This window comes from Protopterus annectens, chromosome 2.part0 (genome assembly GCF_019279795.1).
Source record: "Protopterus annectens isolate FY-2018-M chromosome 2.part0, PAN1.0, whole genome shotgun sequence".
Taxonomy (NCBI): domain Eukaryota; kingdom Metazoa; phylum Chordata; order Ceratodontiformes; family Protopteridae; genus Protopterus; species Protopterus annectens.
In genome coordinates, this window is record NC_056728.1 from 1,478,694,625 (window position 1) to 1,478,717,396 (window position 22,772).

A 22,772-nucleotide genomic window follows, 5' to 3' on the forward strand; every position below is an offset into this window, starting at 1 on the left:
GATGCCCTCACTTCCTTATTCCAGCACTTTATTGCTGCATAAGGACCCCCACAAATAGAAAAAAACATGGCTAACTGAGGTGGGCAAGAGCATCTTCCTACATTAAATGTTAAACACATGACAGTTTTCTCTGCCATGTCCACCATGTATGGTCACCCTTGCCCCCCCCCCCCACTCTATCAAACATAGTGCCCAGCCATATGTCAACTTGTCTGACCTACCATTGTTAAAACCTATCAACCTCTTTCAACTTTTGAAAGTGCTTGTCACACTACAATCATACACTTCTGCCTTGCAGTCTCTGAGCCTCCTGTATGGTTAAAAACTATGCCAACATAGGCAAATACAGCTAAACATCCTTCTCCAGAATCACTGCCATATAATAAATAAACTCTAAGACGCATTTGCCCAGTGTCTGTGCCCTGAATCTGTATCACCTCCTCTTGCCTAATTCTTAAGCGTCTCTGCCAAATTTTTAGCCACCATAGGCTTCAAGCACTGTAAGTTTCTGAGCCCTGTAAGCATACATTAAATAAAAAAATACCACAATATTGTGCCTCAAAATCCTCATCTTCACAGATAGTAGGATATGCAGGAAAACAAATTCCACCATTCTGTCAACCAAAAAGGATTGTGCTCTGAGCTAATCCATTGGAAACCCTTCCTAACAGACACCGAGTGGCACTGAGGTATGCCATCCTAGCATCAGAGCCCAAGAAGTCTGGATTGCCTTAACCTATTTCTGGCTCCACAGCAACTATCTCAAACTGTTTCTTCAACTCCTGCACTCGGTTTTCACCTCTAAATATCCTGAGGCCTGTTCCTGTCCTCTATACACAGACCCTGAAGCAACCAGATGTTCATCTGCTATTAAAAATACATCTGACTCTCCCTCGTATTCAAGACAGTCTGAGGTATCTGCTGCAACTGGGGTCCAACCATCATTACTCTGTGGACCCTTGTCTTCTTCCTCTATGATCTCCTCCCTGCTATGCTGGACATACTGCCAGTGGGTTGCTGTGCTGCAGGTTTATGCTTCCAACAACCTATCACTTCCAGTGCTGTCAAAGGTCAAGCTGTTTGCTGCAACGGAGTAACCACACCTTTAAACAATGTCTCTTCCTGTGCCATGATCTGTGTCCAATGGTTCTTCAAAGCCTGGACTTCTACCATCTGTAAAGAAATGCACACATTTAGGAAAGGACTCAGCAATACTACCACTACCACTATTCAAAACTCCTACAGCTAGATAGATTCCAGTACCCACCCCTTATCCTGACCCTGAGACCTTAGGATCATGATTACGTTTTTAAAGAGCCAACCAAATACCCACAAGCCTCATCCTACTACCCAATCTCCTCTCCCCTGCTGAGATACCCTTATGAAGTCAACTCAGTAGTATGCCCCCTTTACCATCAAAGTTGCTCTACACGTCTACATCTTGCAAACTACTCAGTACTCCAACCTTCTTATTTTTCCCATTTCTTATTCACTTTTTTTCTTTATATATATGCTGACTCTGAACCCCCTCCTCCAGCATGCCTCCCATATAACATACCTCTCAATGTCGTTGATTTTAAAAATGTATTTCATTTTAGCTAAAAATGTAGCTCTGTCCATCCTAATCCCCCTAAATCTGGTGATATGAAAGAAAATACGGTGATTATACTTTACAAATAATGTGTTACAGGCTTCTTTTACTTCAAAATATGCATGTTAAATTCACATTTTCTTCTCTCAATATCTCAGTATAATAGTATTAATATTTAAAATGTGTGCCTGGATACAATGCCCCCACCCCATCCCCTGCATTCATTCCCCTGCTCCCTTATTAACTGTAACTACATTTTAAGCTTAAAGTCAAACAGTAGGCAAATGTGGGTTGAAGGAATTAAACCCAATGCCACAGGGCATACTGTTCATAGCCTTAATACCTCGCTCCACCTCACAGCACATTACAGCTGCTCCTGTTAGTTCCAGCTGTCTGAGGAGCTTACTGTCAAAATTCTGCATCTTATTTATTTATTTATTTTAAATAAATGACTTCTCTGTAATAAGAAACTGCTTATGTTCCTTGGCTACCAATCAACCAGAAAAGGGACCGCCTGTTCCTATGGCCACCAATCACAAGATCACGTATGTGACAGTCCCCAGGAAGACCTGCCCCCTTTCTAGCATGTATCCAGGTTAACCAGAGACCTGGTCAGTTCACTGATGACAGCACCATCCCTGACATATTCTCCAGAAGCCTGCAGCCAGAAACAGTCCACTGATGGCCAGGAATGAGACAGGATGAGACAAAATCTGCTGTGATTGCCTATATTTACAGATGTACATTTACATAAAGTCATCATTACCAAAAAGCTGACTTGGACACATTTGTATAAAATTTGTACAAAAGGCATGCATGTGATATTTTCAGTACATTGTACAAGTGCTGTAAAAGTTGAATGTGTCTAGAAGCTGTTGGCTTTTGACTTTTAAAAGTATAGCTTATGTAAAACATGTACATACTGCTGGAGGTGTCCAGCTTGAATTTTATTTAAAGATGGACATATTTATGCATTTATTTATTTAATTATCCACTCATTCACTCATTCATTGAGTCTGGAAACCAGGTAGAGCACTGATACAAATGGACTTATTCTGCTCTCAGCCTGGACACGTATAAATGACAGTAGATATGCATGTTAACAAGAAGTACAATGAATACAAACAAAATATCATGTTCAGATAACAATGAATCAATGACAGTAATAAAATTAAGTACACAGTACAGGAGACAATAGGAAGGGATGGTTAGAGTAAGGACGGAGGAAGAAAAGAGTTAAATAGTGAGGGGATAGATGAGAAGGTGTAAAATATAGAAAAAGTAAGGGTGTACACAGAATTTAACTATATACAATATATATATATATATATATATATATATATATATATATACACACACACACACACACACACACACACACACACACACACACACACACACACACACACACACACACACACACACACACACACAAAATGTGGAAGAGATGTGACATGTTAGTGTAGAAAAATAATGTCAGAAAGACAAACGTGTCTGACTGTTGAAGGGGAGAGTGTAGGATTAGGTGATGTGTCCAGAACAAAGCATTGCAAGCTGATAAAGACTTGAGATGATCTTTGATGAGCATGAAATTATGGGTACAGTGTGAGGTCTTTAAGGTTAGTAGGGAGGGATTCCCAGAATTTGAGGTCCAGGATGGAGAAGGTATAGTTAGTACACTGAAATCTGTTTATGAGACATTGAAGAAGTTCATCTGAAGAGGGTAGAGACAAGGGAAGGAAGGGAGTGTTCTTTAAAGTGCCTGCAGAATTGGGATCCACGAAGAAGGTAGGCATGTTGTTGGACAGGTAACCAAATGGCTTTATTATGATACAATGATGTTCTTTTCTAAGGAACAGGGTAATGCAATGACAGATAGGTTTGCTTATAGTTTGGATGGTAATGGAGTTTTTCTTGGATGCTGCTGCAACCAGTGGAAGTCCATATGCAAGCTGGGCAAATATAATGTATTTGCCTGTGGAATTCCTGGTGGTTTGGAGAAAAAGGGGGAATTTTCTAAGACCAAAATAGGCTGGAATTAGATTTTTTTTTCATATTTGTTCTAAGTCAAGGTGAAAGTTCAGTGCAGAATCAAGCCACAAACCAAGGTATTTGAAGTAGATTACTTCATCAGGGGGGGCTATTAAGATGGACGTGGATAAGAAGTGACTGAGTTTTACTGCCATTTTTTGTAGGTAACAAACAGAATTACTTTAGCTTTAGAAGTGTTCAGCATTAGTTTTTTTGTTATTAAGTTATTTGATAGAAAAAAGTTCTGCCATTTTGTAGGTAACAAACAGCATTACTTTAGCTTTAGAAGTGTTCAGCATTAGTTTTTATGTTATTAAGCCATTTGATAGGAAAAAGGAAATCCACTTGTAGTTGTTGTTGCATGGTCAAGGAGGCCAGGTTTGAATGAAATAAGACCATGTCACTGCCATAAAGTAAGAAAGAGAGAGAAGTGAGGAAGGTCAAGTGTTAGTTTATTAACGAAAATGGAAAAAATAAGAGGTCGTAGAATGGAGCCCTGAGAGACTCCATTAAGGACAGGCGTGGAAGCAGAGAGGGTGCTCTGAAACAAAGTAGAGCAGTACCAATTGGAAAAATAATTCTTAAATTAGGGAGCTGTATCTGGTCTAACTCCAGTTTCAATTAGGTGAGCTAACAGAATGTTATGATTAATTAGATCAAAAGCTCTAATGAGGTCAGTAAAGATGGCCACAGTGAGGGTACATTTGTAAAGGGTGACTTTTTGGGGGAGGGGTTTACTAATGGCTGCTTTTCAGATATCAGGAGAGATTTTCGAGTTAAGAAGAGATTATAAACATGAAGGGGGCTATGAATTCCTTTTATGAGAATAAGAACCATGGGAAATGATTCTCCAGACCAGCAGATTAGTCACTTCTCAATTCTGCTAAGAATTTTTAGGTGAGCTGAAAAGTGACAACTGATGCTTTTTAATAATGTCACTTTTTTGTTGCTAGATTACCTCTGTAGCTAGATTTCATGGCTTAGTTTAGTGTTACCTCGACATTGAGTATGGTTTGTTTTTCCAAGCATGCCAGAAATATCCAGACAAAGGATACATTTGAGTTGATATGTGAGGCAAATGATTTTTGGAGGTTTATAGAGCCATGTGATTTTGGATAGAGTGAGTCCTGAAGTTTAGAGACAATTTGTATGAGGCGAATGCTGCAGTGGTAGGATCAATAAAAGAGAGACTAGGAGACCAGTCAAATGAGGCAACAATTGTCTTTAGTTTAAGAATGTTGGCTTGAGATTTGTAACAGAACAATATAAGGGAGGGAGAAATGTTGTTAATGTGGTGAGAGATATTGAGATTGAACAATGATCACTAAATGAAGGGGGATGAATGCAAATTTGAGAAATGATGTTAGGATTATTAGCAATAATAAGATCAAGCACTGAGTGATGAGACGAGTTAGGATTTGGTCTTGTGGGCTCACTGACTGCTGAGTGAGTTTGAAGTCATTAAGGATTTCCAAGATAATGTTCTGATCAAGACCAAGAAGATTAAGGTTGAAGTTCCCTAGCAGGATAAATTTGAAGCAGAAGGGTATTCAATCTATTTAAGGAGGTGAGAGGAGGGAGGTAAGCGATAGCAAGATTAATAGGACAGTTGTTAGGGAAGGCACATGGAGAAGTAGGAAGTTAGAAAGATAATCTGAGGTAGTTTTGCTCTGTGCTTATAACTGGACATTTAAATCAGATTTAAAAAACAGTAGTGTTGCACCACCAGGTCTAGAACTATGTCTCTCATCAAAATAATAGTTGTACTAGGGAAGAAGTGGTAGCTGGAATGATCAGTGGATTTGAACCAATATTCTGTTATAGCTATGAGGTTATGTTAGTGGAGAGTGAAAAATCTGTTTAGCTGTTCTGCCTTTTCTCTTGATGCTATGAGCATTAATTAAGTTCAAGAATAAAGACATATTCTAGGGTTAGGTTCAGTGCTGGTGCATAGGGGCAGGTAGATTATTATAGGAATGAATTTACAGAATAATCTGGGTAGTTTAAAGGAGTGTCTTATGAGGGATGGGTTGGAAGTATAAATAAAGTAAGAGTGGATGTGACATGAAATGAAAAGTGTGTAAGGGAGGGTATAGGGTTGGGATGGTGTGGATACCTGGCTATATGAATAGGGAAGATGACTAGAAATTACTGAGATAAGAGAAATGATGATTTTTAAGAGATGTATGAGAGGTGTATTTTCAATCAGTAGAGGAGGAAAATCTATAAGAGCATCAGGAAGTGGAAGATGAGCTGAAAAGGGGGGAGGGTGGAGGTGGATTTCAAAATAGATGAAACTCCTAAGCGTATTTTGCTGTGGCATGTAGAAGAGTCAGAAAAGGATGAGAGGTGCAGTGGGGGGGGGGGAGGGGGTAGAAATATGCTTGACAGGCAGTGATTATGAACGACAGAAGGATAGTGGCAGGGGATATATATATACCTCTCAACCTCTTACAGGAAGAAATCTGGACAAAGCCTGACATAATAGGGGGGGGGGGGGGGCAAAGGCCCAAACTTAGGGACACATTTTAAACATTGCTCTTATAAACTTAGAAAGTTGCTAGAATAACAGGATTTGTGTTAGCATGCATTTTCTGAAAGAAACTCAAACTCATATCATTATTGAATGACTTTAATATTTAGATCTTCCTAGTGATTTGTCAAAAAAAACACAATTTTTATGAGAAACAGACCAAAAATATGAGGCAAAAATCTGGGCATCCTGTGAAAATCTGTACAGTTGAGGGGTATGTATAATGTTAGGTAGTATAGCTATATGTTGAACTCTTTTACTGTGCAATTATGATATAAGCAAAATAGATATATTTTGGAGAAGTATTTATGAAGATCCTGTGGAACATAACAGAGATGCAAACTGGATAGAAGAAGTAAAAAAAGGAATAAGAAGTGAAATGGTATAAAATAACACCCAGAGAGATTGTAACAAAGTTAAGAAAAGCCTCTAATTGGAATGCCCCAGACCCATTTGCAGAACCTAATTTCTGGTTAAAAGTATTGCATGGAGATTAAGCCATGAATAAGAACTATTTATATGTGCACCCCAAACAGACACCAACCTGGCTAACAACAGGAAATACAAAGCTCCTACTTAAGAATATACCTGCAAGCTACGCTAAAAATTATAGACCAATAACTTGCCTTCCAACGACATATAAACTATACACTGGAACTGATGTCGACAAAGTTTATAGTCATTTAGAAGAAAACTCAATTATGGCAATAAAAGAAAGTCATATGGAAAAAAGGATGATCTGTAGTTAAATAAAGTCATAATGGAGAACTGTAAAAAGGGGAAGAGTCTATGTATGGCATGGATTGACTACAAAAAGCATTTGACAGTACCCCACATTCATGGATAAAAGAGTGTTTAAAAATGTATAAGATACACCCTACACTGATCGAATACATTACAGTGACCATAAAATAGTGGCAGACTACTTTGCAATTAAGCCATGATAAAGGGCAAATTATTATCCCATGGATAAAAATTCAAAGGGGGATATTCCAGTGTGGCTCTTTGTCACCTTTGCTATTCTGCAATTGCCCTCAACCCATTAAGTTGTCTACTTAACAGCTTAGGCCCTGGCTATAATTTGGTTCCTAGAAAACAACAATGTGTAAAAACTTCTCATCTTCTCTGTATCGATGATTTAAAACTGTATAGCTCATTAGATGAGGAATTGAAAGCACAGCTGCAAGTTGTCAAAACTTTTTCAGATGATGTAAGAATGTCATTTGGTCTTGATAAATGAGCAAAATCAACCATTAAAGGAGGAAAACTGTAGCACCAAGAAAACATCAGTTTGGGACAAGAATGTGATATAAAGGAACTTGAGTAAGAGGTAGTGTATAAATATTTGGGAATTGATGAAGGATCAACCATAAAACATGAACAAGCATGAATAAAACTTAGTAAGGAATACTTTAGAAGACTTAAATTAATCCTGAAAACAGCCCTGACATCTAGGAACAAAATTCAAGCTATAAACCAATTTGCTCTTTCGTCCTAACTTACAGTTTTGGAGTAATTGACTGACCAGAAAAAGTGAAGGATAGATTAGATAGGAAAACAAGAAGGATATACATGCTCACCAAATGATTAATAAAAAAAATTACTGCATACCAAGATTATCTATCCCCCATTCCAAAGGAGGGATGGGCCTCCTTGAAATTGATATCATGTATAGATCAGTAATTGTGAGACTGCAAACATATCTGCTGACCTCACAAGACCCAAGTGTAATGAAAGTTTTGAAACATGAGAAGAATAAATCTAAGATGACTTTTCTGCTTAATCTAGCAAAAACATATCAGCATCAAGCAGGAATTAAAATCAAACCAGAAGTAGATAAAAATCAGGCAGCAAAGGAATGTGCCAAAAAACAAAACAAAGAATATAAGGTGAAGGACCAGATGAGAAGACAAGAAATGTGAAAAATTCATAAATATAGTTGCAAGTATAGAAAACATCTGGAAGAACCTCTTGCTGATCAGGATCAAATGCAGGAATGGTTAAGGAGAGGCAAATTCAAACCAAGAGATGAAAGGTTAATATTGCCGGCCCAAGAGAGTGGGCTATGTACACATTGGTTTACAAAGTCCATTGAACATGTGGGAGAAACAGACAAATGCAGGTTTTGTAAAACAAAATTAGAAACAGTTGCACACCTGGTTTCTGGTTGTGACATACTAATTGCAGATTGACTGTATAATGAAAGGCATAATAATGTGGCAAGACTGTTGCACTGGGAATTGTGCAAACTTTATGATATTGAAGTGGCTGATAAACACTGGAAGCATGAACCACAAAGTATCTTAGAAAATGATGAAGTCTACATAACATGGGATCACCCATTACTAACAGTTCAAAAGATAGATGCTAGAAAACTGGATATAGTGGTTCATGAAAAGAAGACAAAAGTAGCATTGATCATTGAAATCGCTACACCCACTGACTGCAGTGTCTTGCGTACAGAGTAGAGTAGTAATAACAGACCCTCAAGGCACTTCCTGTCATGCAATGTATTGTACATTGTTGCTGCTCTAAGTAAATGAAGATCTTTGGCGGCGCAGATGATGGTAGAGTCACCTGCATATTGGATGACAATAGCTTGAGTGATAGAGGTATGGAAATCATTGATAAAAATGCTGGACAGTATTGGCCCTAGAATGGATCTTTATGGGACTTCTGTATTGATGTTAAGGAATGGAGAGACAGAATGGTGCCATTTTTCAAGATTTTGGAGATAGGTGAGAGGATGGCAATTGGTCAGAAGTCAGATTTGTCAGTATTATTTCCACCTTTGTGGAGAGGGAGAATAAATGTTTTTTTCCAGATGGTAGGTATGAATGACTCTTGAATGGATCTGTTTAGAAGTATACTGACTGGACAGGCAATACAGTTAGCTGAAATTTGCAGAAATTCTGGTAGTAGGTTATCTGGAGCATTAGAACCAGGTTTAAGCTTAAGAATAATTTTTTATGGTGGAGGTAGGTATGGGTAAGAGACAAAAGTTTGGTCTTGATGTTACAAATAGGTCTGGGACAGCTGGGATGGTTTGTGGGAAGTTGGCAGTGAGGTTGAGTATGCTGTTTTTTTAAAAAAATGACTAAAAAATTTAGGCTATTTTGGCTGGGTCTTGTCTGGATCAGGAGATGGATTTTCACTTTTGCCTAGGTTTAATAGTGAATTTATGGACCTCCAGAACTTTTGGGGATTTTGCATATAGGTTCATAAGTTCATAGGTAGGTACTAGGCTATCGGTCCAAGGGCCTATGTAAGCCTAGCCAACAAGGTTATCTGGCTTACGCCACCCAAGAAAGTTAATTTCCTGTGCCCCTGTTGAGCAGAGCCACAGAAGTGATCCTATTTCCCATCCACTCTTCAAGATTTGTCTTGAAGAGTGCTAATGAGGAACTTTGCTTGACATAGATGTTCCAAAGTATAGGAAGTCTCTGGGACATGAATCTATCCCTCCAGCATGTTCTGTTTATTGTGGTGACAAGGTTTAGGTCCCTAGAGCATGTAGCTCAGAGGGATTGGGATTTCTTAAGGTGTAGCATGTCCAACAGCTCTGGGTTTAACATAGCTTTATATGTTAAGCAGAGATCTCCTCTGAGTAGGCGATATGCTACAGAGTAAAGCTGGAGTTTTTTTGAGACGGTCAGTTTTGGGCATCTGTTTGAAGCCAGTAAAGCTCTTTGTGAGGTACATTCCAAAAAGGGTGTTGTACTCTATAATGGGTCTAATGAGTGCCGAGTAGAGGGGGACAATGACCTCTTTTTTCCTGGATGAGAACCCTTTTGTGATGAGGTGTGCCACGTAGAAGGATTTCCTGACTACTGTGGCAATGTGATTATCAAAGGAGAGACTACTGTCTACCTGGGTCCCAAGGTCTCTTATCACACATTCGGCGTTAAGTAGACTGCCATTTATATGGTAGTTCTTGGGTACAGAGTTTTTACCAAAGGGGATGACAATGCACTTTTTGCCATTGAGTTTGAGGCCATGCCTCTGACACCAGAAATCTATCTCAGTGAGGCCCTTCTGTAGGGTGTCAACATCATTTAGGGACTCAACTACGGCTCCTAGTTTGCAAGTCATCTGTGAACTTCATTAGCAAGAGGCCTTCTGTGTTAGCCTGTACTTCAGAGAAGTAGATACCAAACAGGAGAGGTCCCAGGACTGAACCCTGTGGTACTCCACTTGTCACTGGTTTGAAGTCAGATTTAGAGTCTGCAACATTTAAAGTGTGGGTTCTGTCAGTGAGCCAGCTGGCAACCCATCTTGTGATGTAGGGATTTATACCTAGTTTAGTGAGTTTAGCTATAATTCCAGAATGGGGGATGGTGTTGAAAGCCTTGGCGAGGTCAAGATAGGCTGTGTGAACAACCTTACCCTCGTCTATGGCTTTGGTGACTCAATCAAAGAAGTCGATCAGGTTCAGAAGGTATGATCTGCCTTTCACAAACCCGAAATGGGTGAGGTCCAGAGTTTGGAGGTTACCAATGTCTTTGTTTATGAGTTCCATGATGATACATTCCATGGCCTTGCAGACCAGGCTCAATAGGCTAATAGGGCGATAGCTCCCAGGATCAGTGGTGGCTCCCCCTTTGTGGAGTGAGATAACTGTTGCTGTGTGCCATTCAGTGGGCACAAAGCCTGATGTGAGACTATGATTGAACATGGTGCTTAGGTGGGGAGCCAGTTTGTTCTGAAGTTCGTGTAAAACGCAGCCTGGGATGTTGTCCGGTCCCATGGATGCTGTGTTTTTGGTTTTATAGAGTGCAGCTTTACCTTGCATAGATGTGATTACAGGGATGCTGCATTCTTCCTGTATAGATATGGGCCCTTTATGGGGTGAGAGGAGGGTAAAGTTAGCACTGAACCTATCTGCCAGGATGTTGGCAATATCAGTTGGTTCTGTAATTTTCATGCCATTGTGCTGTAACTCAGAGCAGATCTGGGTGTTGCCATTGAGATTCTTGACATAGCTATAGAATGCTTTGTGGTTGCCATTAGATTTAGTAGTGATTTTGTTTTCGTAGATAGCTTTGGAGGATCTTATAAGGGATCTCAGCTTCTTACTGAGGCTGACCAGGCAGCTCCTCCACTCATGGGATTTTACTCTCTTTTGCAACAGTTTCTTCCTTCTGTTGTAGAGTTTGTTTATGGCAGGAGACCACCAGATTGGCTTCCTTTTTTTGGTGGATAGTGTCTTGGGTCTGTTTGGGAGAGCACGATCCATGCACTCGTGTAAGTGCTTATAGAGTGCATTTGTGCAGAATTTAGCAGTCACAACTGTATTGTCCATCTGCATGGGTGTCATGAAGTTCACCACTTCTGTCTTAATAAGCATGAAGTTGGCCTTGAAGAAATTTTTTACCGTGGTTTCTTTCCATAATGGTGGGTGGGGGCAGAATGTGGATATCTAGGGTGAATAGTTTATGGTCAGATCTGACCAACGAGGAGTTGATTTCAGGTGTGGAATACCGGTCACTCATGTTGGTAATGACTAGGTCTAGGATATTGTTGTCCCTAGTGGGGATGTGGATAAGTTGATCCAGGGCATTGGAATTTATGAATTCCAGAAAGAGTTGAGCAAAGGTGTTGGTACATGAGTAGTTTTCCCAGTTAATGGTGGGGTAGTTGAAACTGACCATTATTATGGTGTTTGGTTGAACCCTAATATTTTTCAGTATATCAAGAATAGAGGAGTGGGAATCCTGGAGCATGGTGGGGGATCTGTAGCAAGGTACAATTTGGATTGTAGTTTTGCCCAGAGTTAGTTGCACTTGGATAACCTTGGATGCATTATGCTGCGCAACTAGCCTGGAGGTGTGGTTATCCTTAATGAATATGGACACACCTCCACGTTTGGTGTTCTGGTCCAGGTTAGATAGCCAAGAAGTGTGGTATGAGTTATAGCCTGGTAATGCAGGGGTGCTCTCTAGAGCCTTGAACCAGGTCTCAGTCACTGCACAGATATCTATGTTTTCCATTTTAAGGAGTGCCTCGAGTGAGTGCATTTTGAGATTTAGACTTCTGGCATTGAGTAGCATAACCCTCAGTTTTTGCTTGCCTGTTCCTGTTATGGTGGTGAATTTGTCATTTGAATCTTGCCTAAAAAAGGCACTATAGGGGCGGCAAGAGCCTTAGCCAGTATCCGGAATTCCAGGGGCGACAGGTGCAGTACTCTCTGGCAAAGCATCATGGTCTGTTGACCATTTCGTCCCAGGCAGACAGATACTGGATCCCCTTAGAATGACATCAGAAACTTAGCCAATTGTTGAAGTCAATCATTTTGTCCTTGTACTGTGGTATAATTCTGGGCAACGGCAGGATGCTACTCAGGGCTAGGGTCATGCCTGCCTGGGGTACAAGATCGGAGAGCTCCTCCATGTCTCTTTTCATGTAGTCCAGGGTGGTACGTCTCAGGTCATTCATACCATCATGGACAATGACAGTCATATTTGTACTTGTTGTGGAGTGACCTGAGGGCATGGGTTATGTGGTGGATCCTGGCACCCGACAAGCAGCTGACAGTAACCTTCTTGTTTAGCCTGGTGAGTGGGACATCAGTGTGCCTGACTACAGAGTCACCTATGACTAGTGTGTTGGGTACATTGGTTTGCCTTATGGGCTGTGTTTTTTTTTTTGGCACACTGAGTCTGTGGGCTATGTGTCATTTGGGTTGTGTTGGGGGGTGGAGGTTGCTTGGGTTTCTGCTTTGGAGATCTCTGTTGCTTGAGCAGATTATTATTGAGAGGCTCTGCGAATGTTTTTGTGTTTCTATGTGTGGATTTTGGTGGTGTAGGTTTAGTGGGACTATGTGATGAGTGTGGTGTGGTGCAAGTGTTTACCTTCTCCTCTTGACTGTCAAGTTCAGTCTTGGTTGGAGAGCGCTTTACCTCCAGTTTGGCTAGATATGTGCATCTCTCACAGGTTGTTGTGTTGGGTGGTAGGAGGAGAGGGTTGTCTGTGTACATGAGGGAATTGCTACATTGCCTCAAGATGCCCAGATTCATCAAATAGACAGGAGAGAACACTGGGAGCTGACCCTTGGACATGCCTGAATAAAAAAAATATTTTTTCTCTAGACAAGTGAGGAAAGTGAGTATAAGAGCTGTTTTTCTCTAAGCAAGTGAGGAAAGTAAGTACAAAAACTGTTTTCCTCTAGGTAAAGAGGAAGGTTGACTGATGTAGTAATTTGTAGCTTATTTAGTGCTAATAACAAGTGGTTGTTCTGTAGGGTAATGTAGTGTTCCTGTTTGTTTTTGATGACTGGCCTCTTTACTTGATTTTGTAGCTGTTTGTGTTGAGTAAAATCAGAGGGGTTTTTACTTTGCTGACATAGCCTCCAGTGCTTCTCCCTGGCTTTCATGAGGTGTTTGGTGGATTTAGTGAGCCATCCGGCTCAATTAGCTTTCACTTTCCGATGTCTGAGTGGAGCTACATTGTCTAGTACCTGGGGGAATGTGGAATTAAAGAATTCCACAGAATTATCTGGAGAAGGACTTTTAGTGGATGCCAATTGATACTTAGCAGAGTATTATTAATGGTAGTTGGGTAGAAATGTGATAGGTCTCTAGTTTACTTATATGATGTGTACTGAGCACTAGGGTAAGTTTGTGAATTATATATTCAGGTAAGGGATCACTAATACTGTTTGGAAAAGTACCTGTGAAGGAGATTCTGCTAGGGTTGGAGACCAAGACTCAGTTAAGAAGTGAGCTATTGTTTTTGTTGGGTCTTATTATGGTAGCAATTAGTTAGGTGTAATTATATATGTTTATGCTGTTGGTTGGGTGTGATATATAGCCAGTTAATATTTACATCATGTATAATTGTTTCATTTTGTATGTTATTGGTTGCCCAGACTAGAATTTCCTGTAGTATGGGGATATTATTGCTGGGAGGGATAGACAGGACTATAATGCAGATGCTTTTGCTGTTATTTATTTTCATGTAGGATATTAATACTTCGGCTGTGGAAAATGTGGTAATGGGTTTGTTGTATAAGACTATATTAAGATTATTATGATATAGCAAAGCAATGCCTCCACCTTTTTTTCAGAGTCTGTCTGTTCTTAGGCAAGCAAAGCCTGTTGGGTGGAATTTTGAGTTTTTAATGTAAGGTTTTAGCCAAGTCTCTGTTGCTGCTATACTATTGGTCTTGTTATATTCAATCCAAATGTGTAGATCTGGAATTTTATTGCTGATGCCTTGGAGGTTGAGGATAGTGAACTTAAGAGATTTTTAACAGTTGCTGTGGTGAGCAGGGGACTGGGCGGGTCCGGGGTTGGGGTGAATGTCACTACCTAGGATTAGGTCGGAGTACATGTGTGGGAGATTAATAGGTTGTAATTTCTTCCTGGAGTTATATTCATATGTTGAAATTGGTTTTATTTTGGTTTTCCCCTGTAGGGGTAGAATTCTTAAGTTAGTGAGAAGTGTGGTGTGTATTGTATATAGATTGGGAGATATGTGACAAAAGGAAGTGAGTTTAGGCAAATGAATAGCAGTTATGTGAGTAGGTTTGCAATATTCATTACTGGCTTGAGGTAAAGTTAATAGATATAGAAAGAGAGCAGTTAGAGAAAGGGTAAGTAGTGTTAAGTTGGTGATGAGTGTCATGTTGTGATGAAGGGGTATGTATGGCAGGGAAGTGTATTATTTATTTGTGCAGTGAAATGGATTGTGAAGAGATGGAGGTAGAATATAGGAGCGAAGGGTGGTTGATGGCCAGTTAGTGCAATTAGTAAGATGGGGAGGGGGATGATTAGGAGTTAATTGGCTGGAAGGTCTGATTGGGTGAGCAGTAGTGGTGTGAGGAGATTGGTTTAGGATAAATGTAACTAACATGGGGGGAGGAGATTGGGGGTAGGGTAGGGGTGCAGCGTCAGCCTGAGAATAATGGAGAATGGCGTGGACAGGTCATTTTCCTTGTCGCCGACGAAGAAAAAAATTCAGTAAGGTAATATAAATTAGGCAAGGAAGCTAGCCAAGAGAAGAGAAACAAATGTGGAGGGACTATATTAGTTAAAAGTTGTGTTTTAATATTTAGATCCATTCTCACTGCATTGCACAATACGTATTACTCTAGATGGGAAAAATGAAATTTACCTAACCAAATGCAGAGGTAGTGAAATTCTGCTTTGTACTTTATGGTTATGATAAATATTTGCAATTTTAAAAGGATTCACAGCAGCTGAATGTGACCTTGTAAAACTGAATATAAAAATGACTATGCACCCCCACACACACAAACACACACACACACACACACACACACACACACACACACACACACACACACACACACACACACACACACACACACACTCACACACTCACTATAAGTTTTAGATATTATGCTAGCAGCTTTGTTTTCCTGTTCAGAGGGTTCATGGTACAAGGCACCCTTCCTCACTGACATTAATGACAAATGCATTTCAGCTGTGCTAATCTGCTACTACTTACCATGACTACCCATTTCCCTACTGCTTATCTTTGACTTTGCAATATAGCTGCATTTTGCTAATTCTCACTACTTATTTGACTGTATAATGGAGCAGTGCATTGATCTTGCACAATATTGCAACTCAAAATTTTTTAAAAAAGTGCAATAGAAACACACGCAAAATAACTGTCAGTGGTGTTAAAAGGGGGTATTTTTATATATTTAATGAACATACAAGAAAACATTTAACACAAAACACTAAAAACTGTAAAAACAAATGAAGGAAATGTCAGGAACTGCGGCTCATAGCTTTATTAAATCATTTCTTTCATCAGCCTTTTGAATATCAAGCTGATGCTGGTAAATCCTGTTTTTTAAAACCCTTATAGTCTTCCTTATATAAAAGCAGTGGCAAATTTGGCACTTAGCTATATACACAATACCTTCTAACTTTCAGGGCCTTTATGGAGGTGGCTCTCAAAAACAATTATATTTATTTTGAGAACCAGTTGCTTATTCAAAAAAAGTGGTGTTGCAATGGGGGCCTCATGTGCCCAAACATTTTCCAATTTAGTTCTGGCCCATTGGGAAAATACAGTAGTATTTGCATCAGTATATAAGGTTCATAGGTTCATAGGTTTATACTAGGCTATCTGCCCTAAGGCATTTATAAGCCTAGCCCAAATTATTGTGGCTTACGCCACCCCTTATATGAAAAAATACTGTGCCCATTAGTTTGTTGTGCCTCTGTCCAGCAGTGACCCAGAGATGATTCCCGGGGTAAACCTACGATCTCCCATCCACAGGTCTAGATTTCTCTTGAACAGAGTCAGCGAGGTGCTCTGCCTCACATGGACCGGGATTTTATTCCACAGCATAGGGAGTCTCTGAGTGATAAATCTATCCCTCCAGCACGTCCTATTTATATCCGTGCTAAGGTTTAAGTCGCTTGCTCTAGTGGTTTTGGTGGATTTGGATTTTTGAGGTGGAGCATGTCCATTAATTCCGGGTTGGACATGGCCTTGTATGTCAGGCACATGTCACCTCTGAGCAGGCGGTATGCGACTGAATAGAGCTGGAGTTTCTTCAATCTGGCAGCATATGACAGATTTTGGAGTCCCTTTATCCTTTTGGTGAGGAACTTTTGGGGTCTCTCCAATTGCTGCAGATGTCGGGTGAGATACATCCCGAATGGGGCATTGTACTCAATCATTGGTCTGATAAGTGAAGAGTACAGGGGAACAATGACCTCACTAGATCTGGATGTGAATCCCTTCATGATCAGGTGGGCAATGTAGAAGGTCTTTCTAACCACTTTAGCAATGTGAGTGTCAAAAGAAAGGCCACTGTCAACCTGGGTCCCCAGGTCCCTGATAACCTCTTCTGTGCTTAGTGGATTGCCACCTATATGGTAGCTTGGGGTTACCTTGTTTTTCCCGAAGGGTATGACTATACATTTTTTGGCGTTTAACTTCAGGCCATGGCTCTGGCACCAGCTATCTGTTTCCATGAGTCCCTTCTGAAGGATATCCGTGTCCGATGCACTTTCCACTATGGCGCCCAGTTTGCAGTCATCTGCAAACTTTGTCAGCCAAAGTCCTCCCATGTTGGCCTGTACTTCTGAGAAGCAGATGCCAAACAATAGGGGGCCAAGGACCGAGCCCTGTGGGACACCACTTGTGACCGGCTTGGAGTCTGACACAGCGCCAGCAACTCTAACCCTGTGGGTTCTGTCCTTAAGCCAGTTTGCAACCCATCTTGTGACATATGGGTTTACATTTAAGCTGGTAAGTTTTTCTACAATACCCGAGTGGGGTATTGTGTCGAAAGCCTTTGCAAGGTCAAGGTAGGCTGTATGGACTGCCTTTCCCTCATCAATGGCCTTGGTGACTATTTCGAAGAAGTCGACCAAGTTCAAAAGGCATGATCTTCCCTTGACAAAGCCAAGCTGGGTCGGGTCCAATGTCTGCAAGTCCCCTATATTTTTGTTTATGAGCTCCATTATGATCCTCTCCATAGCTTTGCAGACTAGACTTGTTAAGCTTATGGGGCGGTAATTACCAGGGTCCGTAGAGGCGCCACCTTTGTGGAGTGGGACCACAGTTGCCGTACGCCACTCCTTGGGCACGTATCCTGTGGTAAGGCTGAGATTAAACAGCTGCCTTATGTGCGGGTTTAATTCCTCATTTAGCTCGTGTAGCACACAGCCGGGGACACCATCCGGTCCCATTGATGCTGTGTTTTAGCTTTAGAGAGCGCAGCTTTCACCTGCGCATTTGAGATGTCCGGGAGGCTACCCTCGGTCGGGATAGTTATCTCTCCTTTAGGGGAGAGGGAGTGAAGTTTGCACTGAACCTGTCTGCCAGTATGTTGGCAATGTCTGTGGGTTCAGTGATTTTTGTATCATTTTGGACTAATTCTGAGCATATCTGTGAGTTTCCACCCAGGTTCCTAACATAGCTGAAAAGGCCTTATGATTGTCCTTTGAATCCATGGCAATTTTCTCTCAAAATTGGCCTTAGTTGATTTTATGAGTGCTCGTATTTTTTACTAATAATGATCAGGGGTGACTTCCCTTTTATGGATTTTGTTCTATCATGTAATAGCTTTCTCCTCTTATTGTAAAGTTTGTTAATGGCTGGGGTCCACCAGACTGGACGTTTGCCCTTTGTGGAAAGAGTCTTGGTTTTATTTGGGATTGCCTGATCCATGCAGTCCTGGAGGTGTTCATAGAAGGCATTTGTAAGGGCTTCCATAGCTTGGGTTGTGGTTTCCTCTGACTCAGGGGCCTTGAAGGATACCACACCAGTCTTGAGTAGTGTGAAGTTTGCTTTAGAGAAGTTCTTCACTATGGTCTTTTTGTTTGGGGTGGGGCGGGATGTGGATTTCCAGTGAGATTAGTTTATGATCAGATCTCACCAATGAGGGATATACTTCGGTGTGGAGCATTTTGTCCCCATGTTTGTGACAATGAGATCTAGTATATTTTCTCCTCTCGTGGGAACAGTGACTAGCTGTTCCATGGCGTTAATTTATGAACTCCAGGAACCGTTGGGCTAGAAAGTTAGGGCTTGAGTAATGTTCCCAGTCTATATTCGGGTAGTTGAAGTCACCCAATATGATGGTGTTTGGAGATACATTTATACCCTCCAGTGTCTTCAGGAAGGCTGTGTGGGGTTCCTGAGTTTGAGAGGGTGGCCTGTAGCATGCTACAATTTGTAGAGCAGTTTTGCCTATTGTTAGTTGCACCTGGATGGTTTCCGAAGCTTCATGCGTTGCCACCAACCTGGAGGTGTGAGTATCCTTTATGAATATGGATACACCCCCTCCTTTTGTGGAGTGGTCCGGGTTTTGGGGCCGGAACGCATGATATGAGGTAAAACCTAATAGTGCCGGGGTGCTCTCAGGAGCCTTGAACCAGGTTTCAGTTACAGCACAGACATCGATGTTCTCCATACTGAGAAGGGCCTCGAGTGCGTGCATTTTGAGATTTAGACTTCTGGCATTGAGCAGCATTACCCTCAATTTCTTCCCATTTTTGTTTTCTAGGGTGGTAGGTTTAGAATTTGAGCCTTGCCTAAAATTCTATTTTTGAACAGTTTTTGAACAACAGCAGGATTGTTGGTCTTTTTTATGGCTGGTATTTAGATGATATCATAATTTTTTGGAGTAATATCAGGGCCAGACTAAACCAACTTTTCCAGTTTTTGAACAACAGCACTAATTTTTTGAGTTTTAATATGGAAGTGCAGCAAGACAGGGTTAACTATTTGGACGTGTGTATTATTAAGAACAAAATATAACAAAGATTTCAGTCTACCCTGTACAGCAACCCTACATATTCCAATTCATTGCTGCACTTCAAGAGTTGGCATCCCCTTCACCAAAGAAAGTCTCTAGTTAAGGGTCGCTGACTGAGGATAGCCCGTATGGTGAGGGATGACATTGCTTTTCAAGAAGAATGTTCAAAGTGAAGGGGAATGTTAACCAGAAGTGGCTATCCAGGTATATTTTTAAATTCAATATTTCAGGAAGTTGAAGGAGGCAAGGTCATTTTTCCCCACTGTTAGCAGTGTGTAGAGGCAGTGATGGTTGGTCCTTTATAGGTAGAAGTTCATTCAGACTGGAAAAGCAGGCAAACTTGCAGAGAGCTCTTGTTTTACCCTATAATCTCCATTTTCATGAGATGTGCAATATAGTCCACGAGAACTGGTGTTTGTTTGGTGTTGAACATGAGTATTTGAATAATGTTGGTGAAAAACCAATGGTGGTATATAAAAAGGATAGTTGTTTTAAAACCTTATTTGAAGGCCTTTTATAAGCAAGAAAGAATGGTTATATGTGGGCATTGATTTCAATGTAGGTTTGTTTTTGAGGCATCCCACCTGTATTTAGAGAGGTTTGGTACTATAAAACTCACCTGTATATATTATTGTGAAAGTAAAGGTATTGTTTATGTGGCTAAGTGCCAAATGTGCCAATGCTTTTATATAGGGATGACTATAAGGGACAGATTTGCCTCCCAGTGATTGCCGCATCTTTAGAATATGTTACTAATTCATGTGAAACAGACCACCTCTATAACACTGTTCAACAGGAAACTGGATGAGTGGATGGGGCACTGTTAATTCTTACCGGGGATAACACCCACAACCCTCCTGGACATGGGGCAGTCATTAGTAAATGCAGTCCTGGTACTGACTAGTGCTTCTATGGTATTACGCTGGGATGAAACAGCTAGGCTTGAAATGGCCATCAGGTCAATAGCCTAGTAATCTGCTATGATCCTATAATAATACAAAAGGAACACAGTAAAGGATGCTCAGAGAGAGAGAGATGGTCAGATGAGTATGGTCATTTTTCCCGTTATTTTAATTATTTATTTTGGTGAGCTAGACCTCTTTTTATGGAGAGATGAAAGACTGCTTAAGTGTTGGTGTATGAGGGAAGATAAATGTGTAGGGCAGGAACACATAATATATAGGGCATCAGTTATGGAGTTACAGCACAAAGAGATGGGAGAGATTCATGCATATACTATACATGCAAGCAATGGATAGCACTGACAAAAACAAAGAAGAGGTTCACAGTAACACAGGGAATAAGAAGTATCTGGGAATACAGACAATGCATACATCTGGAGAAATGGGAAGTATAGAAAAGAAGAAAAGGGTAAAGAAGACGATGGATAACAGATATAGAATAATGTAAAGGGTAGTCAAGGTGCTGCTTTGAGGGGCATGGTCATTTTTTTTCAGGGATAAGCCCTTTTTAGAGAGAAAAGGGGTAGGTATAATATTAATAAATTGAAGAGGGCATTGGGTAGGCTAGGAAATAATATAGGGAGCAGGACTTGTGTGAGATATGCAATGTATTGCCAAAAGAAATGATGGAAAAGAAAAAGAGGGTATGGATAAAGATGAAAAATATACATGAAAGGAGAGAAATTGTTGTCACAGGGGGTGTGGGTATTTATTTGTTTATTTAGTTGCAGGGATAGGTCCCCTTTTTGGAGATAAGAAGGATTTTTTACAGGTTGGTAAATGGTAGAGCAAAAGTGAGAAGGGCAGGCACACATAAATGTAGGACTAGTGAAACAAACAGGAATATGGAGGTGCAATACAAAGGGTGCTGGTGACTAACATACAATATACAAGCAGACAACACAGGGAGAGCAGGGGATGGCATGAAAAGTAAAAGAAAGGATGGAGCCATACATGAGCCAGCATGCCTGACAAGGTTACAGAATAAACCAATGTAAGCAACATTACTGGTACAGTTTTGTAAACTGTATTTCTTTGCACCAGAGTTGTAGATCAGGAATGAATTATGGTATAGAACGTGGAGCCCTTCCATTCCAGGAAGAATAATGCACTACAGCAAAGCACTTTCTGAAATATAAACAAGCCATATGTTGCTAGTAATGGTCTTGCACAAAAATAGTACATGCTATACCAGCTAATGACCAATACACATATTTCTGGCACAGTATCTGGCAACATTACTAGGTGTGGAACCACAATAGCAAAAAGCAATGTTTTGCAAGGTAGCATCCCAACATGGGTGTTACAGTAGAGATGCACCTCTATACGAATATCTACAAGTGCAACTAAATGTTCTGCCACTGTAACAAATCCACAGCCCGTTTGTGTCCTTTAACCAACCATGCTGCATATATACGACAATCAAGACGTACATTAATAGCTCTCATAACTGTGTACATATAATGTGAAATGCATGACATGCACAACGGTGTATGTTACAGTAACATTTTGCTTCACAGTGTTATGCCAGTGGTGGCAGGTTTGAACTCTGACATTATAAATGGAGTACTTCATGCATGGTCACATCACCACATGGGAGAACAATAGCACAACCAGAATAGTGACTGCCTGTGTACAGTATAGGGTTGGTGAAGTACGTGCAAGAATAACAGTACAGACATTTGCCAACCAGGTCCATGTATAGATATGTGACAAAGGGCTGACTGCAATTATGTAAATATTGGCACCTCTGCTGCACAATAATGGTTATTGTTGTTAGTTGGCAGGTTAAGCCTGGAATGGAACAGATGTTTTATAGTATTATATACAACACAGCAATGAACAACAGCAGCAATGCTTTCATATTCTCATGTGAATCATTACTCTTAATATCAGTGTTATCCCATTTTGTAAAGTCACACAAACAGACTGCAACATTTCTTAAGAATTTATATTTGTGGCACACCTTTGTTGCACATTTGTTAAGACTGATGAACACAGATATGAACAACTAGGACATCACTTCCAAGTGTGACAAAAGGACATCTGTGGCACACATGAGCACAGTGTGGGCATTGGTGTCCATGAGATTGCCTACCAAACACTCTTGATTGTGCCAAGCCTCCTTATGGCGTATTAAAAAAAAAAATTCAGATTGCATTGCAGGTGCAAGTGACACACATTCTATAGGTGCAACAGTGTATATAATGCAAAAAAGACTGTTATGAATGTGGTATTTTACAGCATACAGAGGACATGTCAGGTCTGTATGAGTGTGTTGAGAACTGTCACCCAAGAGTGTTCAGCAGGGATACACACAGACACATATATGCATGGAACACATGCACTGGGTATGTAGCACTGTCTACAACACCTGACTGGCCTTATATGTGGAATATGTCA